This window comes from Drosophila yakuba, chromosome 2R, assembly GCF_016746365.2.
Source record: "Drosophila yakuba strain Tai18E2 chromosome 2R, Prin_Dyak_Tai18E2_2.1, whole genome shotgun sequence".
NCBI classification, from domain to species: Eukaryota; Metazoa; Arthropoda; class Insecta; order Diptera; family Drosophilidae; genus Drosophila; species Drosophila yakuba.
The window spans coordinates 14,492,876-14,511,634 of NC_052528.2; the positions used below are offsets into that span (position 1 = coordinate 14,492,876).

Here is an 18,759-nt window from a genome sequence, read left to right on the forward strand (position 1 = left end):
GCGGAAAGCCAGACAATGTTGAGGTAAATGCAATGCCGCATGGGGGGCGGCGACATTTTCCAGTCACGCCCACCGACCGGATGTTGGTTGTACACCCCCACCCCCCCAGTCCGCCCCAGGCTCAGTGTCAGCTATCTAAAACCGAAGGGATGGGGGGAGGGGCGGTTGTGGAAAATTATCCTTTATTATTTTTCAGTGAAAAGTTTTCACTCTCATCGCCGCAGGATGCTTTTGGCGTTGCATGGGCAACTTTATAATATTACATTATATGGATGTGCTGTTTGTCGCCCTCCTTATCGATTACCTATCACCAGGTGAGGGTTGGCAGTCGCCCTCCATATGCTGCGCCCACTTTCCCTGGCATCGCTGGAAAGTTTGTCAATCGAAGCCAAGTGGAGAGAAAGGAACTGCCATGCTGCTTGCCATACTTGCCATCATACCACGGGTGTGCCATAAAACTTTATCTAAATGCTCACATCGGGCCAAAGACGCTCATTACTTTCATTATCCTGGCGAGGAGCGAACACAACGACGCTCAGTTGAGCGATTTGGAGGGAATTGAAAAGCATTTAATGGGATTTTCACTCGGTTTCGCGTGCATCGCATCGACACTGCTGTAAAGTAATCGCCTTACGTAAGTTTACCAATTTAATAGCGCTTGACTCAACAAAATTCGATTACCACGATTTGATATCTAAAAGTAGCTTAACTATACTCTGATATAATATTGTGAAAAATATTATAATAATCTTACTTGTATGGTAGCAATATAGGTTGTTAAACTAAGAGAACAGCGCAAATTTCCAAAATAAAAGACTGCCCCAAAAGATAGGCAACATTTTACACTAATTAAATAAAAACGACCCAAGGAAATGTAAATGAAAGTGAATAACTCATCGAGCGATGTCAAATGATAAATGGTTTGGGGTGTGTTAGAAAAGGCGGTTCGAAAAGGGGGCGTGGCTGGCTGGTTGGATAACTGAAGCTGTCTATTTTGACGCGTTTTCCCGGCACTTTGTGTTTGTCTTTTTAATTGTTTCTGCGACGGCTGCTGCTGTTGCTCCCTTTTAATTATAAATTACTGGCCTAATGTTTTCCTTTCTGCTTTCCGCTCGCCTTCTAATGAGTTTTGTGCTCCTTTTGTTTGACTGATAGAACTGAGCAAGAAGTTTGCCAAATTTTCCATTAGCCCTTGCCTTGACCAACTCGTTTTTGCTACATTTTGCTGCTGTATTCAGTAAGTTTAACAATAAACAAATATGCCAACAGGCACACAGAGTGTCCAACTTTTGTCATAAATTTATGATTTTTCTGCGGATTACTGCTGTTGCTTTGCCTGCCACTTGGTGGACGGTAAATAAACTTAAAGTTTTTCAAAATAATGGCAACAGAAACTTTTGTTTTCCCTCAATGCGCCATGCTGACCAACTTTAATTACTGGTCGTTTTCCAGGTTTATAGCTCTGGGCGGAATGATAAACGATTCGATAGCAGATTGCTTTCGATTATTTTTCCATCTTCATTTTCAAACCAGTAAAGGCGGCGGCGGGGACAAGTACAACGTTAAGCAAACGACAACTGCAAATGGAATTTTAATTCAATTTGAATGTGCGCGAAGTGGGCGGAAACGGAAACGGCCAACTCTATTAACATCCTGTCGCGAGTTTCTCTACCCCCCGCCGCCATTCTGTTTGTGTCAGCCCTCCTTTGTTTCGCTGCTGCCACTGTAATTTCATTAAGCACAGTAGAAAAGGAAACCCCGAAATAGACGTAGGAATCTCTGCCACCGTCGTTCTGCTGTCCACTTAATTAGGGAATATCGTCCGCCTAGCAAAAACACTACTACATCCACCTGTTGCCCAGATTCGCCAGTGCATTATGCATGTCCCAGCCAAGAACCGTCCAAATCCCACAGGTGCAATTGTGTTAGACTCTGCTCGCAGGTGTAAAATGCAAGACACTTGTCATATGTACTACTGCACGTTTATGTCTACGTATGTGTGTGAGTGTGTGTGTTGGCCCAAAGGGGAAAACTGTCAATTGTGTGGACGCAGCTTGTTGCTGCAGCTCCTCCACTCTGCCAGCCTCACAGCCAGACTGCCTGGGTGCCTGGTTTTGTGTCAGTTGAGAACTTAAACTCATTAGCCGCCGCCGCCAGGTTAGTTATGCACATCAGGTCAGACCGGGCCAGGTACTTTATGAATTTTTCATCATGACTGAGCTCTGAGCGATGAGGGAGTTGCAGAAAAAATGACTGCACTGACAGAAAGGATCGAAATCTGTCTGGAATGAATACATGAATGCTAGAAATGCAAGTTCGTTCCACTTGTATTGCCATCCACTTATCGATGATGTTATACCCACATTTTTCGTACATAAGTATCAATTTTTGAAGGCCATATTGTGTTGGCTTAAATTCTTGAAAATGTTTTTAAAAAAAATCTTTAAAAAGCTTGAATTTATGTCTTAACGTTTTTTCTTCTGTATAATAGAGGTGGTTCAGCTGGAGTCAAGTAGGTAGCCACGAAATTTGGGTCACCCACCGGCAGCGGAATTATATACACACTACTTTTCTACATTTTTTTTTGTCGCTCAGTGTTCAGTGCAGCGAAAAATTGCCTTGTTTTTTCCGAGCACACATACTCGGAAAATGGAAAAACACGCATAAGTATTACGTACAACTAAACCAAGTCAAAAGGTGAGCAGCAAAGCGTTAAAAGAAAATCGTTTTAGTTGCAAGTGAGAGCACAGGCACACGCAAATTGCTCACCATTTAATGTTGCATACTTTTCTCGACTCGCCCAAAATATTAATATTTACGGAGATGACATACACAATCTAATAATACATTTTGCTTCCGTCAGAAAAGTTGCCCTCTCACGTACCACAATTTTGGTTAAATATTCTAGAGTTACAAAAAATCGCTGACCTAGCTTTGCTTGCATGCAAAGGAGTGCTGTATTTTCTTGCACATTTAAATATGTGCTCACGAAAAGTGCAATAGTCGGCGCAAATTAATGGGAAATTATAAAATGCATGCACGTGTAAGTGGGCAGGGTTTTCGGAGAGTAAAGCAGCTAAATCCAGCCGTGCCTTAGATGGAAATTTGTAACTTCAGACGGTACGAGGCAAACTGCAATAAGCCAAATTAAACACGGGCAGCAGGTGTAGTTGCTTAGAAACTCCCAACTAATTTGGGCTCAACGTGAATGGCAATTTAATCTCAAGACTTGTGTATACCAGAGGTAGAAATAATGAGGTATTAATTAGGGCATAAAGCTAGTGTATCTGTGTTCTGTAAAAATGTGTATACTCTTAAAATGATTCAAACACCTTATGTTAAACATATGTAGTATTATATTTGCTATTAAATATGTTTTTTATTATACGTTATTTTCTTTTTCGAAGCATTAAACTAATCAACTCTGATGAGTTTTCGTTGTGCCTGGCTTTTAGAATTCAGATACTTTAGACGCTCGCTGACAATGGAAAAGATGCCTAGGACAACATTTGCATGCTCGCAGACAAGTAACTTTTAAATTATCCGATGGCAAAATACAAAGGGCGGCAACGAAATGAAAACTTGTGCCCCTTGCCTTATTTCAATATGCAAACATTGGCAAAATCGCAGGCAAATAAGCAGCTCACATGTGTTCACACAAACATGTACGACCATACGAGTATACATATATATAGTAGGAACCAGACCCGAGCAGATGTATAAATCGAGCAAATCAAAAGTAAACAGACACAAGAAGCACCGAGGAACAACAAAGGCTTCTAATGGCAGGCAGGCAGTCAGGCATTTCCCTCTCGATCCTGTTGCTCCTTCTATTGCGAAAGAGGGAACGACAGTTTGTATTTTATTTGCATATATTGTAACACTTTTTCCCTCCACTCCGATATGTGTCGTATATCCCCAGATATATCCCCCATATATATGTATATATATACAGATACAGGAGGAGCAGAATCGTTTTCTGCCGCACAGATGAGCGCTTACATTAGTGCGATGCGATGGATGCTGCAGGAAATGCAAACTGAATTCGTGTGTGTACTTCTATGTGTATATACATAAAAAAAAAAGGGTTTCCGTTGACAACATGCACTCTGCATATCATATTGTCATATCATTTTTAGTCGGCCTTAATTCAAGCTGCACAATTTGCTGAGCGACAGCGAGGAGAATATTATCATCATGCCTGCATTACCATGTCAATTAGTTGCAATTTCCAACTGCTGCCTGATAAGAACTTTATTGACAAGTTGCAAAACAACTTGAGGCAGGTGTCAGCTGACAGCAGGGCTCTTTTCAACGCTCTTGCTTGCTACCAGCAGCACTCATCTCGCTGTTGGCAAACAAATAGCTGGCTGGCGTACACTTTCCCATAGCAACTTCAACATGCGCGAGTTTTAAGCACACATCTCCAGGGTTCAGGGCCGCGTCCAATTGCCTTGTGTGCTGTGAAATATTTCAGGCAGACAGGCAGGTAGCCTGGTAGCCAGGTTGTTGGCAGCCAGCAGCTTGTCATAACCAGCCTTGGCACTCGAGTTGCCAGGGTGGCGGATTGCAGGCTTGCAGGTGTGCCCTCCCTGCACGCAATCAATTTCATTCATTGCATCCCTCATACGCAACGTATGCCAGCCGCCTGCAGGTCAGCAGTTGGAAAAACTCCCGCTGTGACGACTCGTAATGAAAAATATTTGCCAGTCAGCAGCTCACATTGAATTTTCCTACTCTCACAAGTATTAACAAAAATACAAAAATGTTGCCCTTCCTAGTCGATCCTCGCATTAGAAACAGCAGCGCTACTCGACAACATCAATATCCTAGTTAAGCAAACAAAGCCAGCGGATACACATGGACAATTGCAATTGCAAATGGCTTCTAGGCGCAACATGGCGTATGCGCAATGTGGCTGGAGGGTCAGCATCTGTCAAAGCTAAATCCAAAGCCAAAACTGTTTATTTAAGCTGCCGTGCTCTGACATTGCCATTTGATTGCACGTGTAACTCAGTGCACTAACTCTGAAGCATTTCTTTGGTTTTTTTCATGCTTCTATGTGACTTTTGTTAGCAGTTTTAATTGAATTTCAGCAGCCTGCCACATGGTTAGTGGGTAATTTATGTCTCTGTCATGTTTCTGCGGCGAAATCGTTGGGCAATTTCAACAGCCCCTCAAAGGCCAAAAGGCCCTTTGTTTTTGCCATTCTGCGAAGAAAGCCATTTTTAATGAAATTTTCAGCTTTGTTGGTCTGCCCAGACAGGCGAGAAGGCTTATGAGAACCGACAGGGAAAACTTTTGCATAAGTAGCCAGGGAGACGGACGGCTGGAGTGTGAGGGGCTGAAGGGACTGAAAGTACCTAGGAGATGGAATATTTTAAAGTTTATCCGAAGAGGAGTGTGGGCTGGCATAAAGATTGACCTCTGACAAGGGGGAATTAAATTGAGAAATTAGGCAGGAAGCCACTGGTGAACGGAGGTCTCTACGGCTGGCAACCGATTTTAATAGTTGATGCTACTGTCAGTTTGCTGAAGAGAGCTGTGTTTAATTTACACCTCAGCACTCTAAACCATAAATACGATATATTTTAATATATTTTTATACCCGTTACTCGTAGAGTAAAAGGGTTACTAGATTCGTTGAAAAGTATGTAACAGGCAGAAGGAAGCGTTTCCGACCATATAAAGTATATATATTCTTGATCAGGATCAATAGCCGAGTCGATTTGGCCATGTCCGTCTGTCCGTCCGTCTGTCCGTCTGTCCGTCTGTCCGTCTGTCTGTCCGTATGAACGTCGAGATCTCAGGAACTACAAAAGCTAGAAAGTTGAGACTAAGCACACAGACTCCAGAGACATAGACGCAGCGCAAGTTTGTCGATTCATGTTGCCACGCCCACTCTAACGCCCACAAACCGCCCAAAACTGCGACGCCCACACTTTTGAAAAATGTTTTGATATTTTTTCATTTTTGTATTGGTATGGTAAATTTCTATCGATTTGCAAAAAAAAGTTTTTGCCACGCCCACTCTAACGCCCACAAACCGCCCAAAACTGCCACGCCCACACTTTTGAAAAATGTTTTAATATTTTTTCATTTTTGTATTGGTCTTGAAAATTTCTATCGACTTGCAAAAAATCTTTTTGCCACGCCCACTCTTACGCCCACAAACCGCCCAAAGCTGCCACTTTTGAAAAATGTTTTGATATTTTTTCATTTTTGTATTAGTCTTGTAAATTTCTATCGATTTGCCAAAAAACTTTTTGCCACGCCCAATCTAACGCCCACAAAACGCCAAAAACCGTCAGTGTTGAAGACTCTCCTTCGCACTTTTACTAGCTGAGTAACGGGTATCAGATAGTCGGGGAACTCGAGTATAGCGTTCTCTCTTGTTATAATATAGAAACTATTTTTGTCATGCTTATGGTATGTAAACTAATTCCATTAGTTTCAAAAAATTGGTTGTCTGTCAGATAATTTAATTTAAATATTTTATGCTTCACTAATTTCGAAGAGCTTATTGGATTTTGAGCTGTGCTGCTTTCACATGTTTTTCTGGCAGTGTTTTATCTGTTCTTGTTCATCCTTTCCGGTTTCGGCTTAAAAACAAAGCCAATGATTGCCATGTTTTCTGTACACTATATTCTCGCAGTTCGATGGCTGCACTTAGTGCCTCGATATTCTCTGGCATATAGCAGTGGTAACTTGATTATGACCACCACTGGAACGAGCTCCTCCACAGCTTTAAGGGAATGGGGGGGTGTGGGAGTTGGGGTGGTGCAGAACTGGAACTCTTGTGCGCGTTTTCCGCATCCGCGTTGCTCAATGATCCGTGTAAGCACGGAAAACTCAAACCCGAACACGGAAAACCGAGAGAAGGAGCGAGTGATGTATGTGCAGTTGTAGAGGGGACTTGGCGAAACCCAGCTGAGGGCCACAGAATCCGCATTGATTGTGATAAATGGACATTTTGTCTGGGGGCCTCAACTGAAGAGGGCAACTCATTAAGTATTAAGTTTGTTGTTTATCGCTGGGGCGTAAATTTACACTTGATATTTAATTAATTGTTATATACCTACTTCGGCTGTATTTTGTCATATGCGCTGTATTTATGCTATGGTACGTGTGTGTGCTTACACACGTACAGATGAACGCATCGACGCGTCGATAAACAAAAACACATTTTAATTAATGAAATCCAATAAGGAACACAAACACACGCACACACATATATGTAGGGATTATAATCGCTAAGCTAGCAGGCGGTAAAAGGAAAGCACGCACCCACACAAATAAAGCATAAAAATGGGAAGCATAAAGTTTTCGCATAATTAATGCAGAAATATTTTGTAATGCAAGCAGGCGTTAAGCTCCAATCCCGGCCCACAAAACACCTGCCACCCAACAAAAAACCCACTTCCGTTTCCTGCTCCTGTTGGCACGGCTTACTGCTCGACATATTAATTAGTTTTCATATGATGAACTCTCCCTGCCAGCGAGACTCGGCAAAGTTTTAGCGCTTAATGAGGAAAGTTTGGCCTACAAAAAAGTGGCAAAAAAAAAATGGCCAAACTGTCAATTGGGAATGTTGTCCGATTTTCCCAATTGGCAAAATGACGCGCCCCCAAAAGACGAAAGCAAACGCAGCTGTCAACATGTCAAATAAAAATCAAATTTCAAATGGATATATATCTATCTGCTGGCACCGAGCACCGAGATCCCCAAAGGAAACTCAAGCGAACGCAATGAAAATAAATTATCAAAAAAAAGAATGGAAGCCAAGGCAGTGGAGAAAGAAAGAACTTTTGCAATATAAGCTAGAGTATTGAACCGCATGATGATGATTTCGTTTTTAAGGCAAATCGCCGGCACAATTCCCAAAACTTCAAGGAAAATGACAGACGCAGACCAACAATCCTAGTCCCGCCATTGTTCGCAGTCCACTTCATCTGCTGGCCTAGTCTGTTTATTCGGGTCTGTTTGTGTTCAGCGTTACCTCATTTTCCGCCCACATTTCCCGCCACCCATTTTCCGCCCGCTGAAGGACACTTGGCTGTTATCGCAGTCACAGCTACCAGCTTTCTCCTCACTGTTTTGGCTATTATTGTTGGCAGAGCGCTGAAAAATATATTTTCCATAAATCAACATCAAAATGTTTGATGATGCGATAAATAGCGAGAAGAGAGAATAACAGAAGAGCCGTGAAAAATCGCAAGTGGAAGTGTCCAAAGGCGAAAGGGAAACTGCTGAGAAATCGTCGGGACTAAGGTAAATACGCGAAAGAAATCGTCGAGAAATCCCCAAAAGGAATTCTTCGAATGGATTTGCCAAATATTTAGTTTGGCTGTCGGCTCGCTTTCTCGCTCTTGTATTTTCTTTAAGTTTAAGTTCATTTGGTGTTTGTGTCATAATTTACAAACACTTTATTGCTCCCGACGTAGTCGCAAATTGTTTACTTTAAAGTTTTAATTAAATTCCAACTTGTTTAATTCGTCCGCACATGAACGTGAGATAAATACACTCGGGCGTTTATGCGGCGCGCAGAAAGTTTTGGTTTTGTGTTGAACTTTATTCGGATTTCGGTGACCAAGTTTTGTAAGGTTTTATGCTTAGTTTATGAATACCAACTTTAATGAATGCATAAATATTATTCCCAAATTTAACTATAGTTTAACTAAATAAAAATATACATGTTTAAGCCTTTCCTCTTCGCTATCCACGGTAAATGCTCATCCCCAATTCATGTAATTGTCACGCATGAACTGCGTCCTTCTACTTGCCTCCCGCCCTCCCGAAAGTTGCGTCCGCCTTTGCTCGAGGTGTTCATTGTCGACTTGCCACGCTCTAATTAAAATGTTATCCATTCCCGTTCCACTTTCACACAGATACACAAACCCACATACGTCGGGCATGTGATATGTGGCAACACACTCACACAGTCAAATCAACCTCCTTGCGGGTACACACACACAGGCAAACACACCTGACTTTGACATTGCCAGGCTATTAATTAGTTAAACTCAAATTGACACTGGAGATAATCAAAATAGAAACATTCGGTTAGTGGAGCTAAGCGAATAAATACAGGGAATACATACGAATGTGTACATGTACATGTGTACCTGTGCGGAAAATGAAATTCAAGGCATATTAATCAGGCGTATGTATTTCTTTCGGTTTGCCCGCATTTTGTGCTAATTCTTGGAATCCTTGACTTGTGTAAGCTATTTAAGTCTGAGGACAACACAAACATTTGCTGACCTTACTCGTTTTTCGTTTATATTCGACCCAAGCTGAAAATACTCAAGTAGCCAGAAGTGACAGAAGACAACAAGCTGTGTGAGCTGTAAAGTTTTCTAATAAAAATGCGACTTCGTGCCGAGGCTAGTTGTAATTTTGCATTTGTTTACTGTATTTTAGGTATAGTTTTTAACCATGTCGAGTACCCTCTCCTTCTTCTTCTTCTGCTGCTGCTTTTTCTTCTTAAGCTTCCCAGCCGAGTGTGTAAACAATAACAAATTTTTGCATAAAACGTTTATGTCGACGTGGTTGCTCTGTGGGCTTTGGTTTTCAGTTAAGTTTGGGTTGGGTGGTGTTACGGGTTCTTCGGGGGCTGTGGTGGTGCTGCTTACAAGTGCAAAAGTTTTGAGGTTAAGACGCTTGAAAATATAAATGCACACACACGCGTACGCACACTGGCACAGAACTCACTCACACGCACGCACACACTTGAGAACAGCAAAAGTTGCTGCTCGGATGCATTTGTCTCTTCGGATTTTAACTTTTGCTACACCAAGGAAAAACTTGTGGATTATAATACTTTCAATGTGGCACTTAAACACCTAAACTTAAAAATCTTCCGTTTGCACAGATTAAAAAGTTACTTCATTTGGTTTGAATCATTTCATTGACTTTAGTTGATCACATATTCTCGTACAATCAAAGTGAAAAATGATCAAAAACTATTGCCGCCTAGTGTATTATTTCTATAAAACTACGCAAAGAAACAATCATGCCAAAATTCTCCATAAATGTGTGCATCTAAGAGCAGTATTATGTGTGTGAGTGGGTGTGTGTGGGGTATGCTAATTGCATACTCATTAAAACAGTTTCGTCTCCATGCTGAAAACCAACCAAATGTTGTCGATGTCCTTGCGTTGTACTGGAGAATTTCCATTTAAATATTTCTAGTAGCTCCGTCCACTCTTCACTTTCTCTCTTTTTATGTACTTGCTAATGGAATTAGTCTGCTAAATAATAAGAAAAGCATCTCCCTTTATTCAGGATTCTCTAGAATTTTGCCTCCAACTGCATTTCGTTTCCTAATTAAATGCAGTTTGTTGTGAGGCAAATATTATTTTTACTAAAGACTCGACAAACTGGTTAACTAACCCTGAATAGCCTCTTTCTCGTACCTGACCCCACAATATTGAGGTAATCCCGTAAAGTTTGTCACCAACAAAAGCGTAAATACCCAAAGGACTTAACAGTCGCATTACGTATTCTACGTAGTCTCATCCAAAATACGTATACGCACTGGTTGCCCCTCCCCTTACTCGAGACTTCCATAATCGTTTCGGAAATTTATGCGTCAAGGGCCACAGGAAAATGGGTTGAGCACATGTTTTGTGTTGCTCCTTAGATGCCTACCTACTTGCTTTTTCTTTGTTTGGTTTCAAGTTGAAGAATCCTTGAAACGCATTAGGCCGTGTCCCTGTGATGTGGATACTTGGTCCCCAATAAAAAGTAAATTATGATTATCTAAGCTGGTCCTCTGAACTTGTCCCATCGATTCCAGATTCAACACACTTTAAAGATGCTCTTGAATGCATATTGTTTTGTGGTTTTCTGAAATAAAAAGTAGCAGACATAAAGTGTTTTAGGAATTAAAACGTTTCGCCGTGAAAGCTCAGCGTGTTAAAATGTTTTCTCGTTCTGTGAGAGGAGCGTAGAATAAAATTTGCCCATATAATTTTGGCTTGTTTGGCTTTTGGGCCAATGGGGCGGCTTTGTGGCCAAGAGCGGGGCGTGCATAATCGCTGATTAGTGTCTACGTGTGAAACGGGAGGATCTCGCTGGCCGCAGGACCACGCGCTGCGCCGCAACAGGATCCGCGGGGCCTTGTGGGTCATAAATTCGCATTAGAAGCAGCACGCGGACGCGAATTGGACACCGCCATTGCTATAGCGTCCACTAATAAGCAGGACGCATGTTATCCGCTGTGGGCATGCACCCATGGCACTCGAAAAAAAGGGGTGGGCCAGCATTCGCACACCCTCACGCATAATGAACTCGAGCTGAGCTCAACGCAAGCGCTTAACTTAATTAAAAAGTGCATTCTATGCCAGCCGGCGCACCGCGCTGGTTCGCTTTATTTTAGCGAAAGCGTTAAACGGCCCAAACGGGCACCAAAATGTAACCAAGAACACGCAAACTGGGCGGTGGGCGTGGCATTTTCGCATATTTTGCCGTGAAAATATATATTTTGCGAAGGCATTGCGGTCGAAATTCACCGAAAATTCTCATTCCGCCACGCGCTCTATCTCCATCTAATTTATGATGACTGCCAAACTAACTGCAAACGTGTTTGGTGTGGGGCTATAATAAAATCAATTAAAACGCATTTCGATACGAGCAAAGTCGGTGACCCTTTTGGGCATTCAGCTTTTATGCACCGCATAAACTTAATTAAACAAGTTATTATAGTTTAATTGGATTTTTGTTATGTAAATTGTTTGTTTATCATTTATTTATATACACCTTTTATTAATTTTTTTTTCTTTTTTTTTTTTGCTTTGTTCATGTTATGATAACACAAGTCCAATTAAATGTCCTGGCAATACTGAAAGGTGTAATAACAGTCACATGACCTTTGACCTGTGCACTGAACCAGCAATTTGCTGTAATGCGACACTTTAATTGATTTTAATTTGCGTCAAATTAACGTCCTTCGATTGGAAAACCGAATGGAAAAAAGTCATGCGGATTGCGGAAAATATGATAAATGATAAAAAAGAAGAACAACAAATGATAACTGTAATTATTTGAAAGGTTGTCAAGAATGATAATTAAAAAATCGGACAGATTGTTTTTAACGCATAAGTTGGTTAAGAGTTTTTTTGCTGAAGCTGAAATTGAAAGCAAATAGATTTTAAATACACACTTTTTTTGTGTACTAAAGAAAAATATTTGCATGCAGTTCAATGGTGTTTAAACCACAGTTATTCCAAAGTTCTGCAGCATTCTATTGCCAAAATATATATCCTTGCATGGTCCATTTATCAGGTGACTGAAAAATGTATGAGTTTCTGTCTGAACCGCATTCCCACTGCCATTTACAAATTAGTTTTGCTGTCGCTGTGCTGGCTCTTTCTAAATCATTGTTAATTGCATAATTTATGAAAACTCGCGTTGATTGAATTTAAGCTGACGTTGGTTGTGTACGATGGGAATTGGAGTATGGAGAAGGGGTTGTCATTTGGAATTCGCCAATTGAATTTTGGAAGCTCATTAATTTTGCCTTGTTTGTCATTGACTCATCATTGGCTGTGAATATGAGTTAACTGGTTGAGTGGCTCCTGTGTGTCGGTGGCCTTCATTTGGCTATTGATAAACTGTCCGTCTGCGGTTTCCTGCGAAATACAGCCGCCTGCCAACCCGATGATTTTCGCTACGATTTTTTTGTTTGTTAAATTTTTCCCACTTTGCACATTTTCAGAGCAATTAAAATTGATTTATGGTGTCGAGACAGCTCGCAGCTCCAGTCAAATGCACTGTGGGCCATATATATTCCGTTTTTTTTTGGTTGAATCGCTTCTGATTCTCTTAGACCTTCTTTTCTACTGGACAAGTTTTTGGCACACGCGTGAGAGTTCTGTCTCTGGTTTCGCTTTGTGTAATTAGGCGGAGTAATTTATTTTTATTACTATTCATTTTCAGCCGTCTCTTCTTCGCTGACCACTTGGAATAAGAGGCAACAAATTTGTCAGGCTGCAAATTATGTTGGTCCCTTGTATTCCAAATTGGCTAGGGAAAGCTGCGTAGCGAGTTTTTAATTATAAATACTTTACACTTGGGTCCAGGAATTTTTGGAGGGAACTTGAAAAGGTTGTCTTGGCTCCATTCCTTGTTGGTACCTTTTGTGGTTTGCCTGATTTTCTGCGTACCATTTAATTGGCTTGAATTTAAGCTTGGTCCGTACTCCTTGGCTCCTTCCATTCCTTTGTTAGTTTTCATTAATGTACTACGGAAGAAGTTCACGCTCTGACGCCTTGGACAATCATAAATGATATATTGCTGGCGGGTAACTAGAAAAGTTTACGTAATTCAAGGCCCACAAAGTCACAAGATATAAAATTCGTTCACGCAATCATTAAAAAGTCCTAAGGAGGTGACCTAGGAGAGCACACCGTAAAAGAATTGCTAACAAAAAGCATAATTTATGGCCAAATTAAACGAAACTAATAGCAAAAAGTGTGGCTAGATCGTCCTGGGCATGTCCTTTTTGACAGCACCTTCCGCTGCTGGCTGGTTTTATGAAGATGGACACTTGTAATTCATTATGCGCTCGGTGCCACAGCGCCTGAATCAACGGAAATGAGTTCAGGACAACTTTGCTGTAGCTGTTGCTGTTGCTGTTGCTTTTGCTTTTGCCGTTTTTATGCCCTGAGTCTGAGCCCCGCTGCTACCGTTTTAGCCATGTTAATTTTTCTTCATTTTTAAAGTCTCGTTTCTCTTCTCTCTGGCCCTTGTTACTTGTCAAGTTGCAGACTCGTTAGTTAGTTTTGGTAGAATGCCTCGGTAATTGCTTGCCATCATTTCTGTTCACCAATTTGAACGGCATACAACAGCGACATCTGGCGGAGTTTTGAGGAAAGCTTTTGCAGGACATTTTAGAGTTTAATGGTGAATATATATCAGATTAAAGCTTTCGCTGTGGTGAACAACTTTGTCAATCTTAAACTTTAAAGTTTACAGCAGCTCGGTTTTGAATCCTCCCTAAAGCTCTTAAGAACTTAAGTGAACTTTTAATCCTGTGACATATAAAGCACTTTGTAAAAGTTAAAATAAAGTGTCTGTAAAATCATACAAAAGTTTTGCAGGACTCCCAAAGCTAAATAGCAATGTAAGGGATTACAGTTTTTCCTTTTAAAGCTTAGATTTTGGTAACACAACTTTTTTTCACTTTATATTTCAACTTTAGAATTTGTGCTTAAAATATTTCCATTATAAATGCTTATTCAGAATTTTTTTTTGACAAATTCATTAATGTACATTCGTTGGCACAACATAATGGTCCCTATCTCTTAGTGGAAGCTTGTAGTTTTTATTTCCGGTCAGAGCTTTCCAGAGCAGAAAAGCTCCACATGCGCTGTGAGCACTGCCAGCCTCCCAAACTCAATCTGAAAACGATGGACCAAAAGTCCTTTTTGCGCTTGTGTCAGTGAGAGCTGCATCACAACATTTAATTTGAGGTTTGCAGCTTGTTTTGGTGTCAGTTTGAAACTTTCTGGTGAAGTGTTCGGTTGGTTATTTTGGCACGAGCGAGCACTGTGGCTCGCTCCTTCATAATCTACGTCTCTGGACCGTCTCCCATGGTGACAATTGTGCTGTGCTAAAACGCTTGCGTTACTGTTGCTATTTGTCAACGCTAAGGACATCCCCTGGGCGGCAAGGGTGCGTATACTTGTTATACTTGTTGTTTTAAAGAACCATGCGAAAATCCGCTTTCTCACTAACGCTGACACCATCGATGCGAATGGGTGGTGGGAAAAACGTTGGATTTACCTGTTCGCGCCCTCTGTAGGTCAGTGTTATAGCAATTCGCAGCAGTCTGAATGCTTTTCACTGCTTGTGGCACACTTTTGAGCGCCACGATTTTGCATGACTGTCTGTCAGCATTCAGCATTAGGATTCAGGCTCAGAGCCAGAATCGCAGAATTGTGTCAGTTTGTGAGTAGGGGGGTTTGCAATTTCCGCCATTGGCTTTATGTCAAGTCACTCGGCAAATACAACTACACCCAACTACAAGCACGTAGAACAGAGAGAGAAATTGTTGTCAGAAACTAGTTGTTAATATACTCTGATATTCATGTTCTAAATATTTAAGTGCCCATTTCCCTAAAAATTTAAAAATGCTTTGAAATGACAAGTAGGCTGGCAATGTCTTAGTATTCACATAACTAATTTTGTTGAACTAAATTCAATTTCAATTCACGATTGTTTTTCTCGAAGAGCTTTTAGCCTTATTTACATTTGAGTGCGTTCTTGATGTTTCCAGAACTAGTCGGGGCCACAAAAAATTTGCAAATTCCCCAACTGTCAGGCTTCAGACTAATTGCATTGTCGAGCTTTTTGTTATTTTGCATGTAAAACAAATGTTTGTGGTGCATAATTTAAATATTCGGTCAGGCCAAATGAAAATTTAATGCGCCGGGCTGTGTGGGGCAGAAAATTGCCATTGTTGTTTTGGCTATTTTAGGCACAGTTGAATTTTTGTTATTTGCCCCCAAGGAAGGGCAATAATTTTGCTGTTCAATTAGGTTTTAGGCAGCAACAAATGGGGAAAGTCAAGTTTCCTTTTTTACGACTACTATAAACATAAAAGTTTTCCCCTAAGATACACACACACACTCATATGTCGAGCAATAAAATCCAATCTCACAGCATCACCCCGCATCTAAACGTGTGTGTGTGTGTTTCGCATAATAAGTTTTGATTTGCTTTTATTCGCTCTTTTGGACGAGGGCCTTCATATTTACCTTCTTGACACCTCAATGGACAAAGGGCACGCACGGGAAAAGCGAGAGAAATGCCAGGAAGCGAAATGAAAATGTTCAATTCACCTAAGCCTCAACGCATTTGGTTTATTTATATTCGGAGCCAAAGGAAAGGAAAACAAACAAAATTGTAGGACGGGATAATGAAAATTTGAATACCCTTTAATAACTATGAAACTAGAAATTTCGACTTCATTAATTTTATTTATTTACATATAATATGATATGATTTACATACAAATGATATGATGTAAGCTATGATATTGTCAAAAATTTAATAATTGCCAAGTGGCATTACAAACTTCCTGGAAACGGCTTTCTATCCCATATCCACACTAGGGTATTTACCGGAATTGCGTAAATGCCTTGGCCGTCATTGGCTTGGCATTGGTTGGGTGTTCGCATTGGTTTTCCGGGGTGCGAACCGAAAATACGCAACTTGGCAGAAGCAGATGGAACTGGAAAGGATGATGGTGAACTCAGCAAGGAATCGAAGAAATGGCTGCCGTGTCATCAACATAATGACAGCGCAGACAACTTGAATATGTTTCGTGTGGGTGGCTGTTTTTGTGTTGTGTTGCTGACCTGCCCTTTGCTGACTTACTGTGCGGGTACCACGCTGCGTATACTTGTTCTGGCATTGATCGAATCGCATTGCCTACTTTTTGGGGCCGTCCGAGATAAAACCCAGTGATGAAGTTCTGGGGCTGTCAGCTTGCCTTTGCTGACGCTTCGTTGCGCACTTTAGCATCTGTCATTGGCTGTCTGTTGAAGACCTTTTCATTGCTCGCATTAACAGCCAGCCATTTCAACTTGTTCTTTTTTTTGCGAGTTGCAACTGTTGAAGCGAAGCGTTTTTGCGTAATGCAATTGACACATTAAATGAGCCTGCCACAATTGAATCAGCGGTAGATCCACTCTTTATCGCTTTTCATCTGTCCACTGTTCCGCATTAAATATTCCCTCGTTTGAGCAATTTGAAAAAGGTTTTTTTTTTCGTTTTGCCTGCAGATCAGTCGACTGTGAATAGTTATTTGAATCTGTCGGAGCGGACAAAAGGGCATTAAGTGCCAGGAAAGTTGCGCAATTCAACAGCATTAAAATATTTATGTGCGTATTTTATAGATTTCCCCACATTGAAAATATTTGCAAGCAAAATATATTGACAGATGCAAAACCCGAAAAAAATATATATTTTTCTTTGTCATAAAAATAAAATGGTTTCGTTTTTTATTCGCCCGATAACAACGCGCATTCAGGCGAACAAACTGTCAATATATACATATGTATACATAAATTTGTATATATACGAGTATGTATATTGATTTATGGCCGGGTTTGGCCTGTTTTTGTCATCATCCCGAAAAGGCGCACAACTATTTTGAATGCCACAATTTGTCACAGAAAAAATAGGTAAGAGGCTTTGGACCGCTGCAATTCAATTTAACGTTTTTGGCAAATTGTTGCCATTTTAAAATATGAAACAAGCCAAGCATGGAAAGGGAAAATATACTATAAAACGTTTTGTCCAAAAACTACAGAGATAAAGTAATGTAAAAACCGTAGCTGGCAAAACATTTCCCCATGGAATATTTTGCACGTTTTTCAGCCGGAAAATCGTTTCATGTACGAGAAGCAGGAAAACTTTCTGTCGACTGCCAAGAGTGGAATTTTCAATTATGACAACAGCGGGAAAGATAAGCAAAAAGCCACAGAGGAAAACAAGCAAATCTATCAATAGTGCAGACTGACTTCCATCGAAAAATGGAGAAGGAGAAGGAGGTACTCCATCTACAGAAAACCCAAAGCCACAAGCTTCAGAAGATACTATAAAACGTCCGTAAGGCGGAAAAGCAGAATGAGAAACGCTCATTCTTATTTCACATTTCCCAGCTGGCTTTACGAAAACTTTCGAGTTTATCTGCAGCGGTTATTCACACCTATGGCTTGCCAGCCAAATTGTTAAAAGAAGAGCAGCAGCCTCACCGCAACAAAACCCCAGGCCGAATGAATGACAGCCTTTGGCTGGCTTGACAACCCGCCAAAAACTGAATGCCAGCAGCTTCTTAAACGCTCAGCGAACTGAACAACTCTCGTCCTGACAACTTTGACTTGGCAAGTTGGCACATTCAGGTTCTGCTGCTAATCTGCAAAAAACAGCAAACGCCTCAACAAAGATAACTTAATTCGCTTCGCAGTTTGGCTAGCGAAAAAGTGCAGCAAAATGAAAATGTTATGCCAAACTTTATGACTCGACGACTCGCTTGGCTTGTGGAGGGAAAAGATTTTGTCGCGATGAAAAATAGATGGGGAAAAAGCATTAGGATTTTGTGGATCAGAAAGTTGGCACAGATCTATAAACATTTCGTGTTTTTGCTGAACATAGTCGAATGAACCATTTTTATGTGATTTTATGAATATCCGAACAGAGAAAAATTCGGACTTTGGCAAAATAAAATCTTTAATGAAACGGTGGGAAATTTTAACACAAAGAAAACTTGAATAAAATATATTTTATGTACATATACTCTTTAATTGAGTTGAAACCAATGGAGAAGGAAAACCATTGGTGTTTTTCAGTTGCTCGTAAAGTCTTCATCAATTCGCATTTAAGGGGGCATAAAAATGAGTAGAGTTGCCCGATTTTCCCCTGGCTTAATGAGGCAACACAGGACATGGCCAGGCGACCTCCCATCCAATCCCGTCGTTCTTCTGCTTCTGCTTTTTATGTTTGGTCATAAACTGCGGACAGCTCCTACGACCGGATGGGCAAGTGGTTGTGGATGTGGATGTGGACGTGGTGCTCCATTAATTATGCAATGTCCAACTGGACCGAAAAAGCCTCAGAAGCACGGCGACTTGCCTGCTTTTTCCCCGCACTTTTTAGCTTATTGGGGGCGGGAAAACGGAAAGCATGGAGCTCACCACACACACAATTTGCATTTCTCATAGATTTTCCAGTGCATCATTAAAAATG

General features: G+C 41.0%; 1 protein-coding gene across 5 annotated transcripts in view; it reads left to right on the forward strand.

Annotated features, from left to right (window-relative positions):
- Positions 1-18,759, forward strand: part of LOC6530621 (syndecan) — a 106,249-nt gene that overhangs the window by 68,461 nt on the left and 19,029 nt on the right. The gene's annotated exons all lie outside the window — the stretch shown is intronic.